This window comes from Hylaeus volcanicus, chromosome 6 (genome assembly GCF_026283585.1).
Source record: "Hylaeus volcanicus isolate JK05 chromosome 6, UHH_iyHylVolc1.0_haploid, whole genome shotgun sequence".
NCBI classification, from domain to species: Eukaryota; Metazoa; Arthropoda; class Insecta; order Hymenoptera; family Colletidae; genus Hylaeus; species Hylaeus volcanicus.
Window position 1 is genome coordinate 25,629,870 of NC_071981.1, and position 23,815 is coordinate 25,653,684.

At 45.8% G+C, this 23,815-nt stretch overlaps 1 protein-coding gene across 2 annotated transcripts in view; it reads right to left on the reverse strand.

Moving 5' to 3' along the window:
* Window positions 1-23,815, reverse strand: part of LOC128877777 (uncharacterized) — a 68,199-nt gene that overhangs the window by 25,002 nt on the left and 19,382 nt on the right. Inside the window, exon 1 of one of the 2 annotated variants that reach the window (XM_054125279.1) lies at window positions 120-1,051. The exons of the other annotated variant lie outside the window; for it this stretch is intronic. The gene's annotated coding sequence lies outside the window, so the exon portion shown is untranslated. Of the gene's footprint in view, window positions 1-119; window positions 1,052-23,815 lie in introns of those variants that run through there. 2 annotated transcript variants of the gene reach the window in all.

A 23,815-nucleotide genomic window follows, 5' to 3' on the forward strand; every position in this document is an offset into this window, starting at 1 on the left:
AGGAGAGGGATAAGGGGAGAGAGAGTCCGAAGCACAGGAACAAATGGGTGACGCGCGTACGAACGGAGGTTGCTCAACTTGACGTCGGTCTCGTGACGTCACGCAAAATCTCACTTTACCTGTGGACGAGATCGACTACTCCTCGGTTGCTGGCCGCACACGATATGTCGATAGCGGAGTAGATAAAGAACCAGCCAACGGAGACGACGAGAGAATCCAAGAGAGAAAGGGGTGAAGAGACACACAGCGAGCGGAAAGTCTTCGGAGGGGACGACGGGTAAGTCTTCGGCGAGCGAGCACCGCTCTTTCACAGAGAACGTCGCTTCTTTGTTCTTCCTTCCTGCTCTCGCAGGGCACTCTCCGGGGCTTTACCACACACTCCGCTGACTAACGGAACGAAGTTAATCGGAGCACGTTACAATCTCTCTCGACGCGTCCCTTCGTCACCGTCGTCGTCGCACTGTTTAAGTATAGTCGTAGCTAACGTCTTCTCGATCTTACACCACTATGTTTTATATTAAGTGCACTCGAACGCGACACTCGGCAGTCCCCGATTCGGTCGGTGTGCACCTCTTGCGAAAAGACTCGACCGATAGATGACCGAAGGACAAAGCGGGAAAGAGATGCGCGTGTATATTATACGGTATATATGTATTTGTGTGCGCGTAGATTTGTCTGTATACACGTACGTAGGCACACGGAAAAGACGGTATACGACAAAGGAAAACACAGTGTTCAGTCCTGCTATCCCGTCCAACGGCTGGTGACCGACGATCGTACGGAAGCAAGGCCGGAGCACGACTGAGCGCGTATGCGAGCCGACACCAGCCGAGCGTGTGGCTCGCGATGCGGAGATACCCGACCGAACGTCGTACCGCTACGACACGAGTTCCGAGTCGTCCCTCTCCCTCGCCGCGCGCGCTCTCCCTATCTATCCGTTCCCCTCCCCCCGACACCGACCCGTACTCAGCCGCCAACCGATTCCTCGTTTCTCCCCGCGTCACCAGTTCTCTCTATATCTTCTGCTTAAACCCGTACACGTCCTTCGGTATACGAGATACTTGGCGATTTTTCCTCGACGACGAGAGCCCCGTGTGTCTATGTCACCACTCGAAAACCCATCCACGCTTGGAATAATCGCTACCTGCCTTTTTTTTCTTACGAAATCGACCGGGGTCGCTTCGATCGGTGCAGAACAGGTGTGGGGCACCGTAGTCGGAGAGGGGGCTCAGGGTTAAACGGACCAGGGGAATGTTAAGTGATTCGCGCTCGATTTACGGTTTTCGAGTATATCGATGTATCGCCGTACCATCGAAGCTACTGCTTGGATTTTGTTTTACAGAACGCGAAACCACCGATCGACGATGGGTAGTCCGTGTTCTGTATCCACCGATGGCCGAAACAGTCATTCGGATACTAGACGTCGCGCGGTTATATATTCGTTTGAGTTATTACTTGGGTCGGTTATCGTTTTATTCAACGCAAGATATACGTATGTCTATTACCATCGAATATCTTCATCTTTGAGTACTAACTTTCGTTTAACCATTAACAAATGAGAAGCTCGTTATCTTCGGTACGTTTAAACCGTGCGACGAGTCGTTGTTATCAACGACGGTTATCAAGAGGCTAGGAAACGAAATCCACGATTTTCCAGCTCGATACGGAAGGCAGGCGAACCCAAATGAACTGCCCGACAAGCCGGTAGGTGGTTTGCGTTTGATTTAATGGTAGATAGGAAGGGTACATTATACCCGATGGGGCATACGTGGAATTTAGTAGATGTACGCGCGTGTAAGTACCGTAATGCGATATGATAATGTGCCGTGCGCTTTTGTGCGAACGTCCATGTGAAATATTGTGGCGAGCGCGACGGGCGTCTCTGCGTTTCGCAGCGGGGGAAAAAAACCAGTGTTCGTATCGAAACATTAAACCTGTCCCTTAGCCCTTTGTTTGGTAATGTCGCTTCCAGCCGGCCCGATGCTTCTTTTACGCCGGGGCTTTTGCAACCGGGTTCCCAGTTCCGTTTTTACAATTACGCTGATAATTCGGGCGTATGCATATTCATCGTTCGGTGAAGTTAATTCGTTGTCCTCTTTTCGTTCGGTCTAGCGCCCCCTCCTCCCTCCCTCTGGACTTTTTCACGCCAGGGCTGCCTCGTAGGAGTCATAGACGCAACGATTCATTCTTGGTTGAGTCGAACGCCGATACGTTTCCAGAGCTACAGATTATTTATCGAATGTTTCATTTAAATATTCGACCGTTTGAATAATATTAGGTGTAGAAATTAATTAAACGATATTCAAGTTGATCGTAAAAATAGGAAATCCAAGATGGCGATCCCAGTGAGCCAACTTCTCGCACGCCAGCACCGTGACGCGTCGAAATTTTTCGAGTCGTGACCAAGTGTTGTTGCCGGTCTGTTGGCCAAACGAGAGTGAAAGTGACTCGATGCATTTAACTTATCAGCGATTAAGGCATGAGCGTCAACACGTCCTCCACGCTCTCCTTCTCTGTCCCCGCGCAAGTGCCACGCGCGTTTCTTCCTTTCTCTCAAGTAAAAGCAAACACTAATTCGACCCGGACGGATCCGCGTTCTTTACGGTTTTCACCGCTTCGATGGAATTCAACGGGCTACACGTTAAGATGTCCCAAAAGTTTCTTTCGTTGTTTTACATTATAAACTATAATTCCAAGTAACTCGGTTTTAGTTCTTTGCTAACCAAAAAAACCACGCCAACTTTTTCCGGTAATCGTACTCTCTAATAATAAACTTTTCTGCCAACTCCAACGAACGTATCGATTTTAGCGACACGTACTTTTAGGAACTGTTTTAGAATCGTATTTTTAAGATTACAGTCTTCGCGGGAATGGCTGAGAAAAATCAATTTCTTTGAGCGACAAATCAGAATGCGCCCCTAATGAGAATCCAGCGGGAGGTTTGCGACTACCGTGATGGGGGAATGTACGGTAGGGGGAAGAACGAGAGGGTTAAGTGCACTTTTGCGGGAAGTCGGTGATGCCCCGTGTGTGTTTTCTTCCTCGATCTTAAAGAGACCCTCGCTTGGTAGCATCGAGGAAAAGCTGACTTCGTTAGGTCTGTTTTTTCTTCCAAAAGAATATACGCTTCTAATACGAATAATGCTCGAATAATTTATTAAACCGTTCGTGGTCGTAGATTATTTTTACAACGGAGAAAGGAAGCACCAAGAAAGGGATCGTAGTAAAAGACACGGTTTTAAAAATAGGCTACGTAACAAGAGAGACTTATCGATTGTTGATTACGCAACGCACCGACGCGATTGCAAGACGACGTTTCGTAGCGGCCCCGTAATTCATGATTCTGGCTACGCTTCTCAATTCTGGTCAGCCCAGCGCGTCCGTGTATGTATATCACGCGTGATTATGCACAGTACGCGATACGCGTGCTCTATGGAAACAATTATTGGACAGCACACGGGATATCGAATAGGGATATTGCGGCCAATCGATATATTCGGCTTAAAATCTGATCGAAATCTAGTCTTGTTGTCCGTTGGGTGCAAAAATGATCGTTGTCAAACGTAATCCTGACTCTCGCAGTGGATTACTCGAGTGTGGAATCCTGCTTTCGTTGGAATCAGTGCCAGCCAGACCGTGTCTCGAAAATTATCAGTAAAATTAATAGCAGGACGAGTTAGGGATTCGTGAATTATTCGTAAATTTAAGGGACCAGTTTCATCGAGAGCAATGTTGCTACTCGACGATGTCCATTATTAAGGAACTCTATTTCGAATGGAACGCTACGGGGGCCAAGTTTCGGCACAGCTTTTGTCTCAAGTTATGCCATACCGTTTTAGTCGGCTCGAATGAAAGTTATCCTGCGTTAGGACGAGGAAGGGTTGACCGTAGTAGGGATAGACGGTCATGACGAGAAGGGGGAGGAGGGGAGGGGAACGATGCGCAGTACGGCGCAAAATAGACGCACCGAGTTCGTACTTGTTTGTACCTAGCGGTATTCGTTTCACCTCGGACCGACATACTTCACGGCGATATCGACTTCGCTCGGCTTCCTTTCGCCTGTCTACTTCGCTGCCCTTATCGTAGACGTGGAATGGACGAAATAATCGCCGGAACGGTTTGACTTTCCATACAGCAAAATCGTACCGTGAAATTTCTTTTTACGCTTGGCAACGACTGTCTTACGATACCGCCATGCGATCAAAAAATGTTACGTTATACATATACTATAGATAGATCGGGCCGAATTCGACTGGTCGATGCAGCGGATCGAATCCAACCTTGATGGTACGTTTATTCTACTACGTCTTGATAATCTATTGCGTAACAACTCCTTCGACTACTCCGCGATTGTTCGTTGTAAAGACTATGGTATTAAATGGCGTGAGTGGTCGCGAAATCGAAAAAAGGTAAACATTTCGCGACAGTTCGCTTCGACCCGTCGTATTGAGCGGTCAACGACGCTCTGATTTGTGCGCATCCGTGTCGCGCAACACGTGACCGAACACCTCGCCAGGCGAAGCGTGGCTGCTCGGGGAAAGCCTTTTCGCTCGAGTTTCGTGCACGGATAATGACAAGAGAGGGTGTAGAAGAAAGGTGCATGATCGCAAAGTGATACGAATCAGGACTGCCGATCAACTATATCGAATATCGTTACAACACAAGTAACCTAAATGATTATTTTATTTCTAAAAATCAATATACGTGTTCGATTACTTTATTAGAAATAAATATTTGGTTCTCGCGATCCGTTGGCAACGCGGATACTTTAACTCGGTTCGAACGACCGGACCATCCGTATAACTTTCAATCTGCCGTTAGATAGTCCGGATCTCCGTTCGAGAAACAAGCTTTGTACGTCCGGCAGAAGTTCGAGACTGAACGAAACCGATTTTCGGGTAGCTCCGAGCGTCGTTTCACCCTTCATGGTGCACTGAACCATGAGGATACATATTCATCGGTTATAGGACGCGATCCACTCCCACCCCCGCCATCATTCTTTTTCTCCACCGCCACTCTTGGAAACGAGTGGACAAACGATTCAATTTACGTACCGCAGCTATGAAACGGTATACTCTGAACAAGCATGAAAACTACTCGAAAGATCGAACGCGAGCTATAGTAGCGCATCGTGTATCGTTTGAAAATCTAGTGTATTGCTTCGTAGGTAGAGCATTTTTTTTTTTTTTGTTTTGTTTGGAAAAATTAATTTTCAGGTATAATTTTGTCAAGTAAAGCGATATTTTTGCTCGTGCGTTTTCAACAATTTTAAATTCGCTTCGTAAGTTGAAAAGTGGGATTACCGACTAGTCGTTTACTCGGAAATGATAATTACGGATTAGATTTAGCTCGGCGCCAGTTACGAACGAGACGCTGGGAGGGCAACTCGAGCGTCTCGTACGTGGCGAAATCGAACGAAAAAGCTGTAGCGGAGCGCTCGATCGCATCGAGTCCGAGTGGGCATCGCCAACCGTGTAGTCGCGCGCACGCCGGACCGAGGCGACGTGACCAGAAGGAACAGCGTGAAACGGAGAAAGAGGAACGCGACCGTGTACACCGGGGAGGAGAGAAAAACGTGAGTCAGGACTCGTTTCGAAGCGGAGCTGTTGGGAGCGTTGTACTCTGGGTGTCTCGTAATTGAACAGACACGAGCCACCAAACTTCCCGAGTCCGTTCCACCCGTAGGGAGAGAACCGACCCTATTTCTGGCCCGGAACGGGGCCCGATCCTGGCGGCCTATAACCAGCTTTGGACTAGAAGCGTGTTTGCTCTCGTGGAAACCTCCAGTTTTCGCTTTCGAGTAATCATTTTCCACGGTACCTACTTTTTCCTTTCCGATCTAGGCGGAAGTCAAGTACCGCGATCGACATAGATTTCGAAAATATTGCTTCGAAGAAATATAACGGGAACGATGAGAAAGCTTCGTTTCCATCGAGATAACGATTCGTAGGAAAACACTTTTACAGGCGAACCGCATCGGAAAGAAAACAAAACTCGAACGTAATCCCCCTGTGGCTGTGCGATCAACAGTCGATACACACGCGGTGACAGTGTTCGTTCGTCCAAGGCCACGGTTTCGAGGTTAAGAATGCTCTAGGACTAATTTATTCCAAAATATTCATGCAGCGACGGGGATGCCAGGCGCTCGTGACCAACTGAACGAGCAGACCATAATATTCGTATTCTCGTTCGGAAATACTATTTAGGAAAAAATTGACTCGAAGTTGTAATATACAGTGTTTGCCTTGGAATAAAACGTGCTCCACACCTGCTCGAGAGGTAGGCATTGTCGCACTATGCGAGGAGAAATACTATACAAGGTGTCTCCGTGGGATCGTAGCGAATATTACCTAAGGGTTCAGAGGGTTAAGCTGGCCGAGGTCTTTGAAATTTTAGGGGCCTCTGGCAGGAAAACCGGCTCCCCTGTTTGATGAATTCGTGCCAGGGATGGGCAAAATTTTATATCCAATTTTTGTTGCATTGGAAAATTATTATTACACAAAAAGGAACAGAATTAATTTATACGCTCAACGGATATAAATTTTGCATTCGTACCAGCTAGAGAATGGTTGTTCTCGTTGGCTTAACTGGAAACATTGAGGTTTAATATCTGGAGAAGGACGTCGCGGTGTGGCCACTGGCGGAGAAAGGAAGAAGTTTACCGTAGAGAACAGCTGGAAAGTTGCGCCGCGCGTCAGCTTCATAACCGAGCGTATCCTGTCCGTCTACGTAGCGTGGATCGTGCATGCTTTTTTTTTTCTCTATCATCAAAACGTTCTCGATCTCTATCATAACCCTGGTTTTCAAAAATGTTGCTCCGGAGACAACGAAGATAACGCCACCACAAAAGGGAAACGAGCTTCCTTTCCTTTTAGAAAAAGGCCTGAGTCTAGTCGAATAATTTGACGTTTGAAAATGAACATTGAACTCTAAGGTTAAAGCTGGGTTTGAAATTTTGGTCGACAGAGAAAAAGCGACATATTCGTACGCGGCAACCCTGCTGGGAAAGAGCTCATTGTCGGTAGGAGCCGTTGTGGCCTTTGTATTTCTGAAAACACGTTTCCGCGTTCGATCACGCTTTTTCTCTTCTTTCGCGATCAATTTAGAATCGAGAAATTCGAGCCTGGACCGGAGAGTGTCCCACTGTGTATCGCGATTATTCAATTTCGTGGCAACGAGATACGCGATGACGAGAAGAAAACGAGTACCGCTATGACACGAGGTCCAAGTTGGTTTCCCCTCTCGTGGTTGCCCTCCCTCCAGCGCGACCTGCTCGTCATTCCCCTCTGCCCGCGCCGATACACTGTCACCCCCCCCCCCTTCCCTTCACCCTACACTCTCGCGGTACATTCCCTCTCCTCGTCGTTCGAGCGTCACGTCTCGGCCGTTCTCTCTCTTCGGTCGCCGTTAGTAATTCTGCCATTACTATGTGCCTTCCACTTCCTCGACCGTCCGTTCAGCGCGCCGCAATTTTTCTCGGTTAGCAGCCGAGTCGGTGAGGCCGAACACGAAAATCTAAAGGAAATTCCTGACTCCCCAGCAACTTCTGCCTCGTCTTTCTCGCCGCGTTTCCCCTTCAGAGGGCTGAGACTCGTCGAATTTCTCTCTATTCAAATAGTCGAATGGTTCGCAGTAGTTTCTAGCGTTGGACGAACATAATTCGTACATTAGCACTGAAACGTTTCGTTAAAAAAGAGCACACCGTGTAGATTGGCGAGCATCCTAACCGCGAGATCCGACCTATCCCAATGAAAAAACTGATCGACGCGAGGCTCACTCGGTAATGGTCCACAAAATATTCATTACGATGTCCGTAGGAATGAACAGCTGCCGTTCGAAACTGACGAGGGTTCACCGAAACAATCCCTGGGTGTTCGAAGGCACGGATTGGCATCCAATAATATTACACGAGAGCATCAACTAAAATCGTTTAAACACGGATTATCCGGTACACGAACCAGAACAAAAGGCTCCGTCTTTCTTCCGTTCCCCGACCAGACGAGCGAAAGAAGAGGATGATACGATTCGATGCAGTCAGAGGATAAGAGGAACGAGGACGGCACGAGCCAGGACTACTCGACTCTTCCGTCCTCGTTCTTCCATCGCACGTTCCGTCTTTCTTCGTCTCGCTCGCGTCTTCCTCTTTCCTGTTCCTCTTGCGCGCAGCTTTCGAGCACTGCGTTCTCCTATTCGAGACGCTCGGTGTTTTAATTCCTGCCGATCAACCGTCTCCTCTCCTGCTCGAGCTGCATTCACTCGAATATCATTTTCTGTTCGATTCAATTTCTGCTGAAATATAGGATACATATCGACTTTGAAAAATATAATTTACGATTCGCGTTGTCTTACTGTTTCTCTGCCTCTCGTGTAGTCTTCCCGAATATTGTTCGTATAAAAGTTGCAATACGTTCAAGAGGAATTACGAAGCAGCGCCAGCGGTCAGATTATCGGCACTTGGCTTTTTTCGTCGAGATACGATAGCCGAGTTGGGTGAATCACCCGGTAGATTCTCCGTCTTTCTCTTTGTTTGCCTCGCTTTGTCTGTCTTTCTCTTGCTCTGTCGAGTACGAATACACGGGCAACGCAGTTGCGTTCCCGGCGTGTCAGTGTGGACCAGCAATCTGTGAACAGCCGGTTTAAGCAGAAGTGGAGGTGGAGAAGGCGGCCGATCGATTTTCATCGTGTTTCAAAATTCTCTATGCGCATCCTGGCCAGGAACTAACTACTTACAACCGAATGTATCAACGAAGAACCTTTTTATTTCGCTCGACACGTGCCCAATTCATCCATAATTCTTTCCCCTCGATTCCTTCATTTCTCCGCCTTCTACTATTTTCCCACTTGTAACGAACCAATCCGCAGTTTCATGTTTCTATCGAACCAACTAAAATTATGTTCGATACGAACAGTATTTATTTTCGAAATTAATAAATAACACGATCGCCTTGTTCGTCGAGTAGCAATCTTCTGGAGGGATCGTTAAGCCTTTGGCTAATCTGCGAATAGCTAACGCTGGGTAATTCCGGTAACATGCTCTATGGAGTGTTTATTGAACTAAGATTTAGCGAGAAGCTCTTGCAGCTTCGCTCGAGTTCTCGCCACAGAGCCAATATTTCGTATGTTTCAGCGTGTCATCGAACCCTTACAAGTTGAGTCGTCGCGATTCTTTTGTTGGTTATCTCGTTCCCCTGTCGACTCGTACATTTAGAACGCGGCTTATACGTTTAACCGGATTGGTCGTTCGAAATATCGATGCTGATTTTACAGAGAGCGAGTGGATAGTCTTTCGAAGCTGTCGCGCTGGACATTCTCGATCAACGGTTTTCTTCTAACCTATTCCTTGGTTGAGACGCGACGTTCACGTGCTTGATTGAAATAAAAAGAGCGAGTGTGTGCAAAGTGAAATGTAACTAAGATTGCTGTTACCGAAACGTGACATCGAAGAATTTGACGGCATGCATAATTAAGGTACCGTATGTATTATATGATAAATATAGGTTAGGATCAGAATTAATTCGACAAGTTAAACTTGAAACGATTTCGAGAATTTTCAGTGCAAAGAATTAATGTACTTAAAGAAAAAGCATTCAGGATCAAGGAGGGTCTAGTTTTACTCGTGATATTATTACAGTTTGTTTTCGATTAGCGTGGCGCGATCACTTTGTGATTCATGGTCGCTTACATCACGCGTGCACGGTGTGTTTCGTTGGTCTGGGGGAAGAAGTCACTTCACCCCCTCCAGACCCAGTGGCTAGGAACAGAGCTGGCTCGTTCGCTGACGGCTTTTTGGTTAATCGGATACGGTTGTTTGTAAATATTGAAAAGCGTGTTTAGGCCCCTTCTTCGCCATCTCTCGATACCCGTCGTCCTTTTACGTCGAGTGTTTACTTTTCGGGTTACAAATTAAATCTTTCAACGGATGACTGTTGATCATCGATTAACCATGTTTGCGAGGCATTGATTCAAGGTAAATACCCCGTTAAAATTTTATCTTCGAATCTTGTTTTTTTCTAATTTAAATTACGTATATCAACCCCTTAGGAAATTTCAAACGATTTCATCGAATCATTTATTCGTAACAAACTCGCGAATAAAGTCTTATTTTCGTTGTTATACTCGAGTCTCCCCTCTTAAGCGACTATCAGCCCTGTTGTCTTCGTTAACAGCAAACGCAAACGAAGCGATTCTTTGACCTCTATGGAAGCATTTGACTTTGTCCCACGCTTCTCTCGTTGGCGTGAAAACACGCGATGGTTATAAAGTAGACGGAGTTTGTAAAGAATCGGTAGAACGAGGCGTTTGTGATAGCGTGATTCGGGTAATACAAGCGTAATAGGCATATCAAGCACGAGACCCATCCAGGCTGATCGATCTTCCGGCACGGCGCGACTAACTGTGAAAAGCTGTCGGCGCCGGTAGCGCCGCCGTAGTCGCCGTCATCGTTGGCATAGTCGTTTGCTCGTCCCGTAGCACGGTACCAGTCTCTCCTCCTCTCTCTACTTCACCCTCACCATCCCCCCTTCGTAGCGTCGTCCGATAACGAGCGTGTTTTACGCACCGCACCAAAATAATCCGATTACCGGGCCAAGCTGACCCGCAAAAGGCGCCTTCGAAACGGGGAAAAGGACGGGAAGGAAAAAAAGCGGTCCTTAACCTCTTTTCAGTCGTCGGTGTTTTACCAGCGATTTGACATCAAGTTTTAATGAACTCTCGGCCCCAGCCGGTTCGCGTAATCAGATTCGTCAATTTGGAGAATCGTCGGGCCTTGGATTATTTCTTTTCTTTCGATCATTTTTCACATTAGCACTCGGTTAAAGTCTCGTTGTAGGTGTGGTAACACACCGAAGAGATTAAATAATTTTTGATTGAAAATTTTGACTTGGTTTATTTTCGACGTTTCTTAAAAACTCACGAGAATCGAGGTTAAATATGGCGAGGGTCGAGCCGTTGCCTTTCGTTGTTCGAATTTTCAGTAGTTTGCATAACGTTAGGTGAAAGTCGACCTGGAAAGGTAAGGGCCGCTTAACGCGATCCGTCCTGAGATCGAATCTCTTCCGTGAAAAGTGAAATGTATTTTTCTTCCCACCTGATAACACGTGCTCTACGAATCCAACCACGGGTTTCCGTAGGTCTTTCGAAATTTCTTTGGAAATCGATCTTTATTCCGTTTACAAAATTCCAGGGACATAATTACTTTGGTCCATGTTTTTCGAACGAACGCGAGAGCGGAATTTTAAAGCGTAGTACGCGCGATCGAATGATCTAAAAGAAATACATACGCAAAGCACCGTGCAGCAGGTGCGCGCGAAGAAAAAACACCAGTGTCGATGTCTTCGGAACGCCTGTTTATCGATTTGCCCGGGGACGGTATACAATGCCTCTCGCTACACAACTTGTGTTTCCACAGAGAGAAGCGAGATCAGATTTCGAGGGATCGAGCCACGCGGCTCTGCGGAGCGTTCAGACTCGATTCTTTAAAAAGAAAAAAGAACGAAACGTTGATCCAACGTTCGAGTTTGCTTTCTGTTTGTGCCTCTCGGAGAATGGTAAAAGAAACAAATTCATCGTTTGCAGAATTAATTTCGTCTACCGTAATTCTTTGCGATTTATAAACAAATGTCCCAAACGTGGCGTAAATATTGGACGTTTGTATCGGAAGTGGGACTCGAAAATATCCAGATACCCGTGCAATCCCTCGCGTTGTTTCCCGTTTCTGCTTTCGATCCTATCGACTCCGGCATCGTAACTCGCGGGACAATGAAAACAATGTACTTGGATGACTAATCCTCCTTCGGATACCTCGGCCACACGGCTAATTGTAAGAGAGTAGGTTGGCGCGAGAGAGACGGAGACACAACTGCTCGCGCGTCGCAGAAAAGGACGGCGACAACGGTGACCCGTCCGTTGTTCGGTGAGACGTTGTTAGTCATACGCATACCTGCCTACTTAGGGAATTCGAAGCCAAGTATGGCGAGACCTTGCGTTATTCGAATCGATGCTTTCGTCGAGCTACGGTGTTGCTTCGATTGCTCGATCGGAAAGATCATTCGTTATTCGTGAATAATCGATACATTTTTTTTTCTTCGTCGAGTAACACAGTACTTATTCAATTTGGAAATTTCATAGACATTTCTGTGCCTCTTTTCAGCGACGCGTACTTATTTATTTCTATTTTTGTTTCGTCCATTTGTAACTAAATGGTTACTCGAAGTCGTTACAGCGAATAGTTAATCACGTTATGACAGACACTGCCAAGCCGGACGAAAATAAATCGCCCCCTCGCTCGCTGAGCGTATCCGACCGATGCGAAATAGTTGATTAGGAGGAACAAGGGTTCTACGATTTCGCTACTCGTCGAGTCCAAGTTGCTTTCGTCGTCGTCTTTTCGGTAGTCGAATCAAGCGTAAATCTCCGATTTACTCGATGCTTCTTTTTTTAATTTACATGGTCTGAGAAAGACATTCTAAAGTTAAAAATAATCGAGGACCGTAATGTTTAGCGAAGTCAGCTCGGCGATCGCGGATATCGATACGAGCGGAATAGACATGCCCGTAAGATTTTGCTAATCCGTGTCAACGGACGTAATGGAAGGTTAACCAATTCCGCGTTGGCTTATGAAAGAAGCACGGACGTTGCGGAAGCTGGCGAAGATAACGCCAGGCCAGATTCTGTAAACACTGTTATCAGCGTTGCTGGATCGTACGTCCCTGCATTGTAATCACGGGAAAGGATACGAGAAGACTCGCGCGAGTCTACGCCTTATAGTTACGTGTTTGCAACCGCGCAAGACTCGATGCTAATCAAATAACTAGTTCGTTTCTTCGATTCGGAGACGAGCGAAATTCTCATCCAAATGAAAAGAACGAGTGAAAGATCCATTCCAATCAGCTGTGTCGATCGGAATGTTTTTGATAAAATAGCTTACTTATTGATTTGACTTCGTACGAGGTTAGAGTATGGATATGTCGAACGCACCGTTCGACGAGAAGGCATTTTCGAAGGTGACTAAAGCTACCTAAAGATAGCCACCGCTGCCACTGAAAATAAAGACGAGAGGCTACCACTCATTCGACAAACGATTGCTCTGCTTTGATGCGTTTAACCGTCTTGGAACGCCATTCTCCGAATCACCAATTGCTCGTTTTGCAAGCTGGACAACGACCACGCATAGAACCTTTTACTTTGGACAAGAGCAAAATCTAGCAGTTCGTGTTACTTGTGTTCGTTCTTCGATGTATCGAGTCGATCAGTCATTTTTCACACCTATCTCGCCTCTGCTAGATATTTACAGTTACGTGAAGCGGGTACCATTCGATAAATAATTCTGTGGTGAATGCAAATGAAAACAAACGCGCAAACGAAAATAGAAAGTCTGCTTTCGACCGTAAATTCTTGCGATTTTCATCGACGACGGTAAATATTTGACGGTTGCTTTAAACGACGAGCATTTACTTAACTTGCACAGAAATAAAGAAAGAAGCGCGTGAAGAAGGCTAGAGACGGTAGAGACTAGAGAGTTAGAGATTCTTCTCTAAGCGAAGATGTCGCATTTTAAGAAAAGTTTGTAGTTGGTCGATAGAGCAGATTCGCGGATCCAACTAGTGCCATCTTAATTGCCATATTCACGAATGATGAATGCGTTCCAGCGGGGAAGTTAATGTTGACAGAGTACACATAAATGGTAGTGGTTGACTGACGATAAATCACGATTGTTGGCACACGTTCTTCGACATGTATTAATAATGCTTGTGTAGCGGCGGCGGCGGCGGCGGCGGCGGCGGCGGCGGCAGCGGCAGCACGGTCAGCGTTACACATACGTTCGTCCCGCGAAAAAGATGCAAGCAAACGCTCAACGTCGCCGTTGCTCGAGTCGATTACATAACCCCGCTTTAACGATAGCTTCGATGGGATCTATCATTTCGTTCGAAACAATGATCGCCCGATTGGCTAACGGTGCAATCACGCTTTTGTAAGCGGTCCGTTTAAAAATTAACTTTCACTTCTTTCCATCCGTGTCGAAGGAAACTATATCTGGGCTCGCTCCGCGAACCTCGGACCTCTTCGTTTCTAATCCTGGAAACGATACGTCTGCATTCGCCAGACGTTGGTTACGCTTCTATCTGTATAACGAATAACGCTATAACTGGTGAAGTTTTTATTCGCGAATAGAAATAAAGACTGGAGAAAAAAGTAACGAAAAGGAGGACAATGAAAACGTCACGCTCGATTACCGCCGCGTAAAGTTATTGTTTATTAAAAGTTACCGAGTATATGTATAGGAGCACGATGTATACGGTTTAGGAATGAAAGCTATACATTATCCGTGAGATCCCTAGGAAAGTCGATGGAGCAGCCAGAGGGAGAACGAGGGAGAACGCCGAGAAGGAGCTCCAACGAGAGAGGCGGCGAGCGGGTAGAGGAGGGGGAAAAAATAGAGAAGAAAAGCTGGGGAGGCGACACGAAGGACGGCTTTCCACTTGCGTTCGACCGTTTCCATTAGAAGCGTACCAGTGATGTTTATATCGCGCTACAACCATCAACGAATTCTCTACGAGAAACTTTCGTGTTTTACATTTGCTTCAAGGTGGCCCTGCTACCGACAGCCCTCCTCACCTGTCTATCTGCATTCGAAATTTAATCCTCTTAACTGATAGCAATTTTGCTTCGTTACATTTTTGATATCGGCTAATAGAGGTAATTCGGAATTATCATTAGGCGTGACAACTAATTCTATAACTGTAGTTTAAGTAAAAATATTTACGTCCAATCTATGCTACGTCCCTGGCGTCACGGCGACGTAGCGGACCAATGAAATTTTTATCACGTGACAAACTCTGTTTACATCAAACTCGATCGCGTCTCGTGGAACGTGTTCGCTATAGCCTAGTCACTGACCTAACCTATCGGGAAAATGGAGTTATCAGAGCGTGCGTCGATTGTTTTGCGTGTGCTTATTCGCGTTTCAATTTTCTACCAACCAGTCGATTCACGTGTTCACAGTTACAGAGTTCGATCGAATTTTTCCTTCGCGAGATTACCTTTGACCGTGTATCCACGCTTTCCATATTCCGATTCGTTCCTACAGAAACGGGGCATAACCTACAAAAAATCCACCGAATGCGAAATATATTTTTCTAAAGAAAACATTTCTTCGGGTAATTGATATAGACAACATTTCATTTACTTGCTAAAAAGCTAAGTTCTAAACATTTGTTTTCATTAATAAAAAAAAAAAAAACATCTGTTAAATTATACGGTTATATATTATTTAAATTCAGGGTTTTCCGAACGTAAAAGACCGAAATGAAATACAGCAGGATCATAAACAGTTCCCAGAGGGAGGGAGAGCAAGACTAGATACACCAACGAAACGCACAAAGGATTAATAACACGTGAGAAATTATTATTTCGAATAACGTATATACGGGGTTAACCGAGATGCACCCTCGACTTGGCTCCATCGGTGATCGTAGGGGCCGCTTTGATGGTTCTCAATGGAAGGCTCAGCTCCATTGCTCTCTATGTGCCAACCCCTATTTTCTCCCACGGCTACTAACCTCTCTTACCGATAAAAGAGAGTCAGTCCGTACTTTCGACAACTGTGGACTCGCGAAAGCTTCCAGTTTGTTTTATTTTCAACTGGACACTGAATTCTCCCTCCTCGCCTCTCCGACTCGCTTCTTCCTCTCCTCCACCGTTCCGCCGACTCTCCGACTCTCCGACTCTCTCTCTCTTTCTCTCTCTGTTATAGAATTTTAACATTCATTTGTTCCAACGTTCGCTTCCCATCCAGTGGCGGATAAGCCTGATATTCCTAGCTTTGCAATTTTCATGATCTCTGTTCACGAAGAAGGGGAGAGGGACGATCAAATCAACCGTGACTTTTGTGGAATAGAAACTTTGGTTTGAAAGAATGCACGTCCTTCGAAAGGTCGTCGCCAGCAATGTTTACGTTGGGTGGCTAATACCTGACTCTTGTCGAATATTATAATAATATTCGAACGGAAACGTTTGCTTCGTCGATGATAGTATTGTATCTATACATATGTATGTATACATAACCCAAGGCACAAAATAATTTCTACCGCTAATATTTCGACGAATCATAGCGATGTATAGTCGGCATGCGGTCGTTGCTGCGAGTAACGTCGCTATTTAAACAGCTGCCGTGGAATCTCGCGTTTGACCTATAATTAAATGCGCTATTTTTCGCCACGCGCCGATGTTACTGCCGATGCGTTCTCGAAAGCTCAAGTTTTCTTCGCAAACAACGCATCGATAACGTAACCAGAAAGAGAAAGAAAGAGGCAAGATTTAAACACACCTTAATTTAAAAAATAAACGACTAAATACACAGCATTCGATTCTTTGATTCGTTCAACTTGATCCGTCGCGGAATAGTAATTCGTTGTGAAAGATGTCGCGGGAATCGAAACGAGACAGTTTTGTCTTACTTGAAAATAGCCCGTGTAAAAATACGTTCTGAGGTAACAATATCGGGGTGACTACGCAACTATTTTCGGGTTAAGGTTATGTCGAGTCCGTGGCTCGAAACGCGTCGATAACGGATGCGTACCAAATCTGTTTACGCTTTCAAATTTCGGTGGATATTCCAACCCGTGCGGAGGATTAAAACTTTCTTAAAACAAAAAAAGAACTTGGCTTCTTTTCCTTTCCAAATTTAACCCTTTGTAACTGTTTAATTTTCGAACGAGATACGCCTCGGCGGACAATGAATTTTCTTCTCGAATTTCACGTAACGACGATGTTCCGAGTTCGCGGCGCCCGTTAGTAGTTAATTATTTTTATTCGACCCGACGAGCTTATTAATCGAGCCACGAGATGGACGCATCGTTGGCTAGTGCTCGTGTTTCATTATCCGTTGCTATCGTTTCGAATAAATTATCTCGGGGTGTAAAGTGCAGTTCCACGGTTCTGCAATATCGCGGTGTTGCGGCACAATGTTGCACAATCGCGTTGCAGCGAAGACTGCCAGCGACGGAGTCCTATCGTTGATAGGAGCGTTCAACTCGAACCGATAAGATACAATATTCGTGATTAATCGTTTAGGCCCGATTCGCGAAACTCTACTCGTGAAACGCGCCGACGAGGGGATCAGTGTGTCGTCTGTGATACGTGCACGACCTAAATACATCTCTATCCCTAAATATCGAAAGAAAATATTCTTGGACCGCAGGGGAGCGTGAACGGTGATTAGAAGGACCCTCGTATTTATTGCTCGGAACGTAGGACCGCGCAGTCGGTAAATCCCTGAGTCCTAAGTGTGCAGCCAGTCAGAATCTCGAGCGAGCGACAATCGTAAAATGTACACCGAAACTATACACCGCGACCAACTATTTTCGAAGTGGATTAGTGACGTTCAAGGATTCGGGTGGCATACAACGCGGTAAATTGCCTTGGAAACTCGGGCATCGGGAAGTGGACAAATCGAGTTCGGCACAGCGTTGTTTTTCGGTTATGAGAAGAAAGCCTACTCGATGGCTAAATCTTTGGGAATAGGAAACTTCTCGTCCTAGAATTTATTTTACTCTGCAAATATTATAATACGAACTTTTTTTCAGTTTCTTGTACATTCGAGTTTCTTCTAAATACGTCAAAATCTGCAGTAAAATGATTAACTCGTGAAACGAGCCATCGTTTAATTTGTATACATACAAGCTTTACGAAAATTGTTTCTAGCTATTCGTGCGCAGATAATCCCGTTTCCGCTACTTTCCGAATAGATTGAACGATCTCGCAAGGCGACTGTCGGCCTGGAGTTACCTCGCTCGCAGTTCGGTCGATTCTCCGACGAAATATGTAGGTTGTGTACTAGTGTACTACCCTAGCCGTGGCCCGATGTATACATATACGCGTGGCACGTGCGTGAAACGCGCGTATGTGTGAACGGCCGTGAACACGCATGCGTCCACGCACTATAGGATGCCATTGGATGGCTGCATTGGGTCTCTCGACGCGTTTTCTCCCTCCGGGACTCACAGAGTCACAGTTTTACGTGTTTCTTTAGCTAATCGGAGGCGGTCTTGCTTTTCTATGATTAATCATGCCTCGTGAACTCCTTAACTATACTACTTTATCGTGCTCTTCGAACACTGTTATTTCACTTCGAAACGGAAACGGGAGGATGCACCATGACGAAACGCAAACTCGGGACGCCTCGGAATATTCTCACGTTACGTTACGTTGCGCGTAAAAACATTTTTTTCTTCTTTTTTTCAATTAAATTTCAAAGATCCGGAACTTGTAGCAATTAAATTCACCGACTCTACCTTTTACGAACGTAGGGAAGCATTCGCGTTGGCGCGAGTGAAATAATTTTGTTGCAATCTAATTGCAAAAATGACACCAAACATTGAATTCGATATCCGTAGCTTTTATCGATAGTCGATTATCGATTGTTCGAAACAATCGTGCGTCTTATCTCCGATGCGATCCGCTACGTGCATAAGATACTTGGTCGCAAATGTGAAAGTCAGTCGGCGACGTGGTCTACGATTTTCTCTTGTACTCGATATTGCGCGAGATCGAGAAAAAAATGGCCGCGTATAAGAGAGCACGACGGAAAACAGGATCCAGATATGAGTAGAGGGTTAGGAGCATTGTCCACCTGTCCACCTTCGTTCCCCCAACCGGCCGTGAGGCACCTGCGTGACGTCACACGAGGAAACAGCTGGTCGTTCCTTTCTTGCCCCGTCTCTCTTTCACTCTCTCGGTTTCGAGGACCTCTTGCTTACTTAGCCTTCCCACTCCCTCCAGTGCTTTGTCCTTCTGTCCGTCCCGTCTCTTTCCCCCACGCTTCCGTTATACATGATGCTCTCCCTTTCTTAACTCAGTGTCTACCACTTCGAGTTAGCGACTCCTTTCGTTCTGGCCAGATCCGTAGCTCCCCTTAACCCCGAGAGGATTTCTCGGATCTCGACCGATTTAAACCGCGCTACTAAATTATTTACGGCTCATTTTGAGATCTTTAATTATCGACTTTTATTTGATTCGTAACGTAGACAAGTAGACTTTGAAATTATTTTTCTATAGAAATTAAAGGAGTTTCGTCCCTCCTCTAAGGTCACTCGTTGCCAAGTGGATCATCTTTCTCTCGATGGTAGAAACACTCACCTCGTACGCGTTTAGGAACGTATCGCGCAGTATTTCAAAATACTTTGAAAAGTAATGGTGTGTTCTCGATGGATGTTATGTCTCCGCCGGTTCTGTTTCGTCGTTCCTACGCATTAGAACTTTCGGTAATCCATGCTCGATCCAGCGTACAACGGATTCCGTAAATGCCGTCGGGGAAAGCAAGCGCGTCGGTATTCCATTTCGCTTTGGATTTTACGTTGTACCTGTTTCAAGCCTTGGCGAGCTCGTACGAAGACGGAGAGAAAGAGAGGAGTAAAGGAAGGTCGAGAGTAGGTGCGTTTCGTCTCGGATCTGCTGTGCAACGGACGGTCGGTAAGGTTAGGTGAGACGATCTATATCGTACTGGCATCGATAGCCAGGCGAGAAACACCGATGGACGCAATTCTTATCTAGATACAAACGGTAAATTGACGAGTAGAGGCTATTTCATTTTAAATGCTTCCTAATTCAATAGCGAAAAGATTAACTCTGTCTAAGTTAACAAAGAAGGATAATAAATCTTTTGGCCCGTTTGGTTGAGTATTCTTCATCAAAATCTTATTAGATACCACCGGCCTTGGGACTACGCAAAAAACCAATCGATAGACCTGACGGAAGGAACTCGTAAATTCACGTTGTTATCGATGAACCACTCCAAGTACGACGAATTTTAAGCCCGTGAAACATTCGCCAAAGATATGCTTCCGCGAAGCGTCGCGATGCGGAAAGCAAAGCAACGAAACTGCGTCTCGTGCTCTATTCATTTCCAAGAAGCGTTCATTTACAGTGGATCAAAAAAGTAGTTGTATGTAAAAAATCAGTTTTACCACCTGCAGAAACGACGACTGTTGGAGTAAGTGTTCGAAATAAAAATGCGTTGAGATAATTGTTCGATAACCCCCAACGCTGCGTTGCTTCTAATCTGTTTTCATTAATCTCTCGGTTCCGCCATCGTTTGTCGCGAAACATCGATTAACTTGGAAAAAGCACGAAGCTCAGGTGTATCTTTCACGGTGTTCTCGGGCTAAGAGCAGAACCCAAGAAAAAGATTCGCCGAGCCGCGTAAAAACCGCGAGCTGCTCGCTTATCTTGAAAATGTGCCACATGTTATTCGCAGAGTCCGTCTTTGTTCGACCCTCGTGTCACCGTCCTGGGGTCGATGTGTTCCTCTCCTTCCGCGAGGTTCCCGCGCTGGATGAAGCGAAAGGGTGGACGGTAGAGAGGAAAGGAGACGAGAGGAGAGGGAGGTGAGTTCGTATCTCCATTTTCGTTTCGCTCGTGCAGAACTCGTTCCTCCTTCCCATACCTTTCGACCCATAGCGTCTCCTTCTCCGTTTGCTCGACGCTGTCCCTGTCCCTCGTGCACGCCCGAGGTTTCTCCCCTCTGTGAATAGCGTGACTGTACACAGGGTGTCTCGAAAATGTCTCTCGCGATCAGCCACGGATGGGCAAAATTTTAATCCAACGATCAACCACGAATAAAGTCAATGTACGGTCGAATTCGAATGACACGCCTGTGAACGTTTCGTCGACCGTAGATGGGTGCAAACGTGTTTTCGTTCGTTGTTTATCGAAATTATTACTTTGGTCATTATTATCGTTGGTGCTATTCTACGATGTAATTGTAAACAAAAATTGTATTCCTTTATACGATACGTACGAGTGCTGGCGATGCGACTGCACCAGCGCTTACAGAAAATCATTTAGAGTGGCTGCGCAAAGAGCCTTCGAAGAGAGACCGAGAAAGCGATGCTCGCACTCACCGTGTTTGTTCGCATGGCAACGCTCCGCGTTCGATCATGTTTACAAACATTCGCATTCGATAACGATGAAACTGTGATTACGCGCGTTTTCTTTAGTACATCTCTAGATACGTTACGTATGCATACGTGATATACAATGTGTTATACAAAGTACAAAATAATACGAGACGATAAATTTAACGAGTTACGGTGCTCAAAAATCAACATTGATTTGCTTAGAGTCGCCGAGGTTAATCAAGGGAAAATTAAATTACCGACGATAATTTGCCAACCGATTTGAAAATTTGAAAAGTGTTTTCGATGCGAAAAGGAATCCTTTGCGCATACCGAAACTAAGCTCGAAAGCTTCGACTCGCGACCGTCATTCGAAACGTTAAAGCGTAACCTAATTTCGAATCCGTCGAGGAAGGAATGAGTTTCGTACTGTACTTGGAAATAAACGTGACACTCGAAAGGGTTCGAAAGCAATTGCAACGCTATCTTTGGAACTCCCTACTTCCCGGACGCCTCTTGCCCGCTCGAGTAGAAGGGACATACTGTGAAGACGCGTGTGTGCGTGTTTACACGAAGCACGTGTATCCTTCGCATCGAGCCTCGTCGTCGACTCGGAGCGGTCGTCATCGAGGGACGCCAAGCGACACGTTCTTTGAGCTGCGTGAAAACTACAGTTAATTCTCTCGATGGACGCGTGGCGCTGTTGAGCCGTCTGCGACGTAAACGCGTCCATACGTGACGATTCTTGTTCGATAAGAGTGATATTCAATGCGCGCGATCCAGCGACGCTCAACTAGCTTTTTACACGGAGGATCCGTCGACGCTTTGGCACTTATCTTTCATGAAACTGGAGGAAGAGAAAGAAAGTTGGATCGTCGTCGTTCGAACGAGGGAATTTTCACGCGAATGAATATTTGTGTAAGCGTACGCGTTTGTTATTTTACGTGGTTTTACATCATCGCCTCCTATAACGTAAATAGAAAGCATTAAGCTTCGATTTTTCAATTCTACGACACGGTTTAGAAATTGTGGACTGAAATCGTACAAACCGAGACTCATGTTTTCCGATTTGCTGCTATACGGTATGTTTACCAACGGAATGTATCCTTTCGTCGCAGACACAAAGTCCGATTGCTCTGAAAGTCAACAGTAGGAGAGCGGGCGGGGAGTGTTGTGGCTCGAACTGCAAAGTAAACGCAGCTGGGCTCTGAGACAAAACGGTTCTACGAAATGCGATACAAGTGACCCTTTGTTGAAGGAAAAAAAAAACATTTATAACGGTCATATTTCGGCAACGGTTTTAGAAATAATTATTTACATCCGAGCTTCCATAATTTCGAAAATGACCGAAACAACACAGCAAATTGATTGGATCGGTCAAGTTTATTATGGGTCATTCGAGTAAGAGTATAACGGTAGCCCCATCGACACGGCCATCTCTGCTATTCGATCGTTTCCATGGTTTCCAGTTTCTCGCATCGGTTCGTGCTTCTGGTAATCTGTTCTGAAATAAGAACCGATTCTATTTTCGGTGTTTAGGAAAGCACCATCGTGGAACTCTGTATCGGTTAGGGAATTTCGAGAGGTTTCTTTAATTATATATCGAATCCTTGCCGTTTACTCATTGTATCCAACCATGGATACAATTTCCATACGGATAGTGAAAGTGGTGCCTTCCTCGGATATATGCAAACGAGTAGATCCGCGACAACCAAGGAACGGTGTGTCCCTCTCCAGCAACAGTTGAATCATTTCCTTTAGCGAAATATCCGTGTATTACTTCTCGGACAACCACTATCCATAGATGTTCGAATTTCTAAAAATATCCGTCTCCGTAGCCGCTGTTTACGTTTGCACTTAATTACCGAGAGACAGTTTCGTAACAAAAGCCCCGCTCGAATCGAACGTTTAATGCGTTTCGAGTGGACGCGAGTAGTCTGCGGGAGGGGAAGAGGAGAGCGGCGGAATAAATTAAATAGAAAAGAAAAAGGTCTCGTCGGTGCGCGTCCAGTGAAATAAAACAATATCGATCGCGTAGCCAGACCGAAGAGAAAGAAGAAAAAAAGACCATTATCGAACGTAAGTAATTCTGCACCCTTCTATTATATCCCCCGCCATTGAGATTGGCACACCCCGCTAAGAGAAAAATCCCAGTCCTCCGCTTAAAAGGGATCGTCTTTGTGTCTCGACTGCGTAAGATCAAAAAGGGTCGGGAGCTTTGTACGCACCATTTCGAATCACCTCGCTTTGCTGCACTCGGCCAAAACTCTCGACAAACAAATTTCCGTTCGCCTTTGAATTTCAATTACGATTATCAGACGACAACTCGTGTCGCGTAAACGCCGGAATAAACGCTTGGCCAACTCGAACGGAAGAACCGATCGAACCAAAAGTGCCCAAAGCTTTTCTGTATTTTCTTCCAAACTAATCCTTTTTTCGGTTCGGTTGTCTTCCTTGGGACATCGCCTATAATACCTTTTCGTGCTTCCGAAATACCTACATATTCGAGGTCAGCCCTTTACTGTACTGTACGTTTCATGCATTTAGTAACAACGTTGCATTCGTCATCGAGAAATTCTTCGTAAAATGGTCCGTGTTACGCACACGAATATTAATTCGTTAATGCTACTCCCGGCCCGCAGATATGAACAATTTAAAAGTAGGAATGAAATTGCTCCCGAATCGTCCAAGGTCCAAGGCGGAGCCGCTTAACAATTTCATTCAATTAACCCGACCGGCTTGGCAGATGTAGATTATGAGAACGTCGATCGTGTGCCGCTTGTGTTTCGCGACACGGGGAGGCCTAACCTGACCGCGTCACAACCGCGCTTTACGTATGTCTCGCTGGCACGCGAGCGTGCAACCGCCCCCACCCGTTGCCCATCCGAACTTAAGCCTTTAGCACCGGAGAATCGCTTCCAACA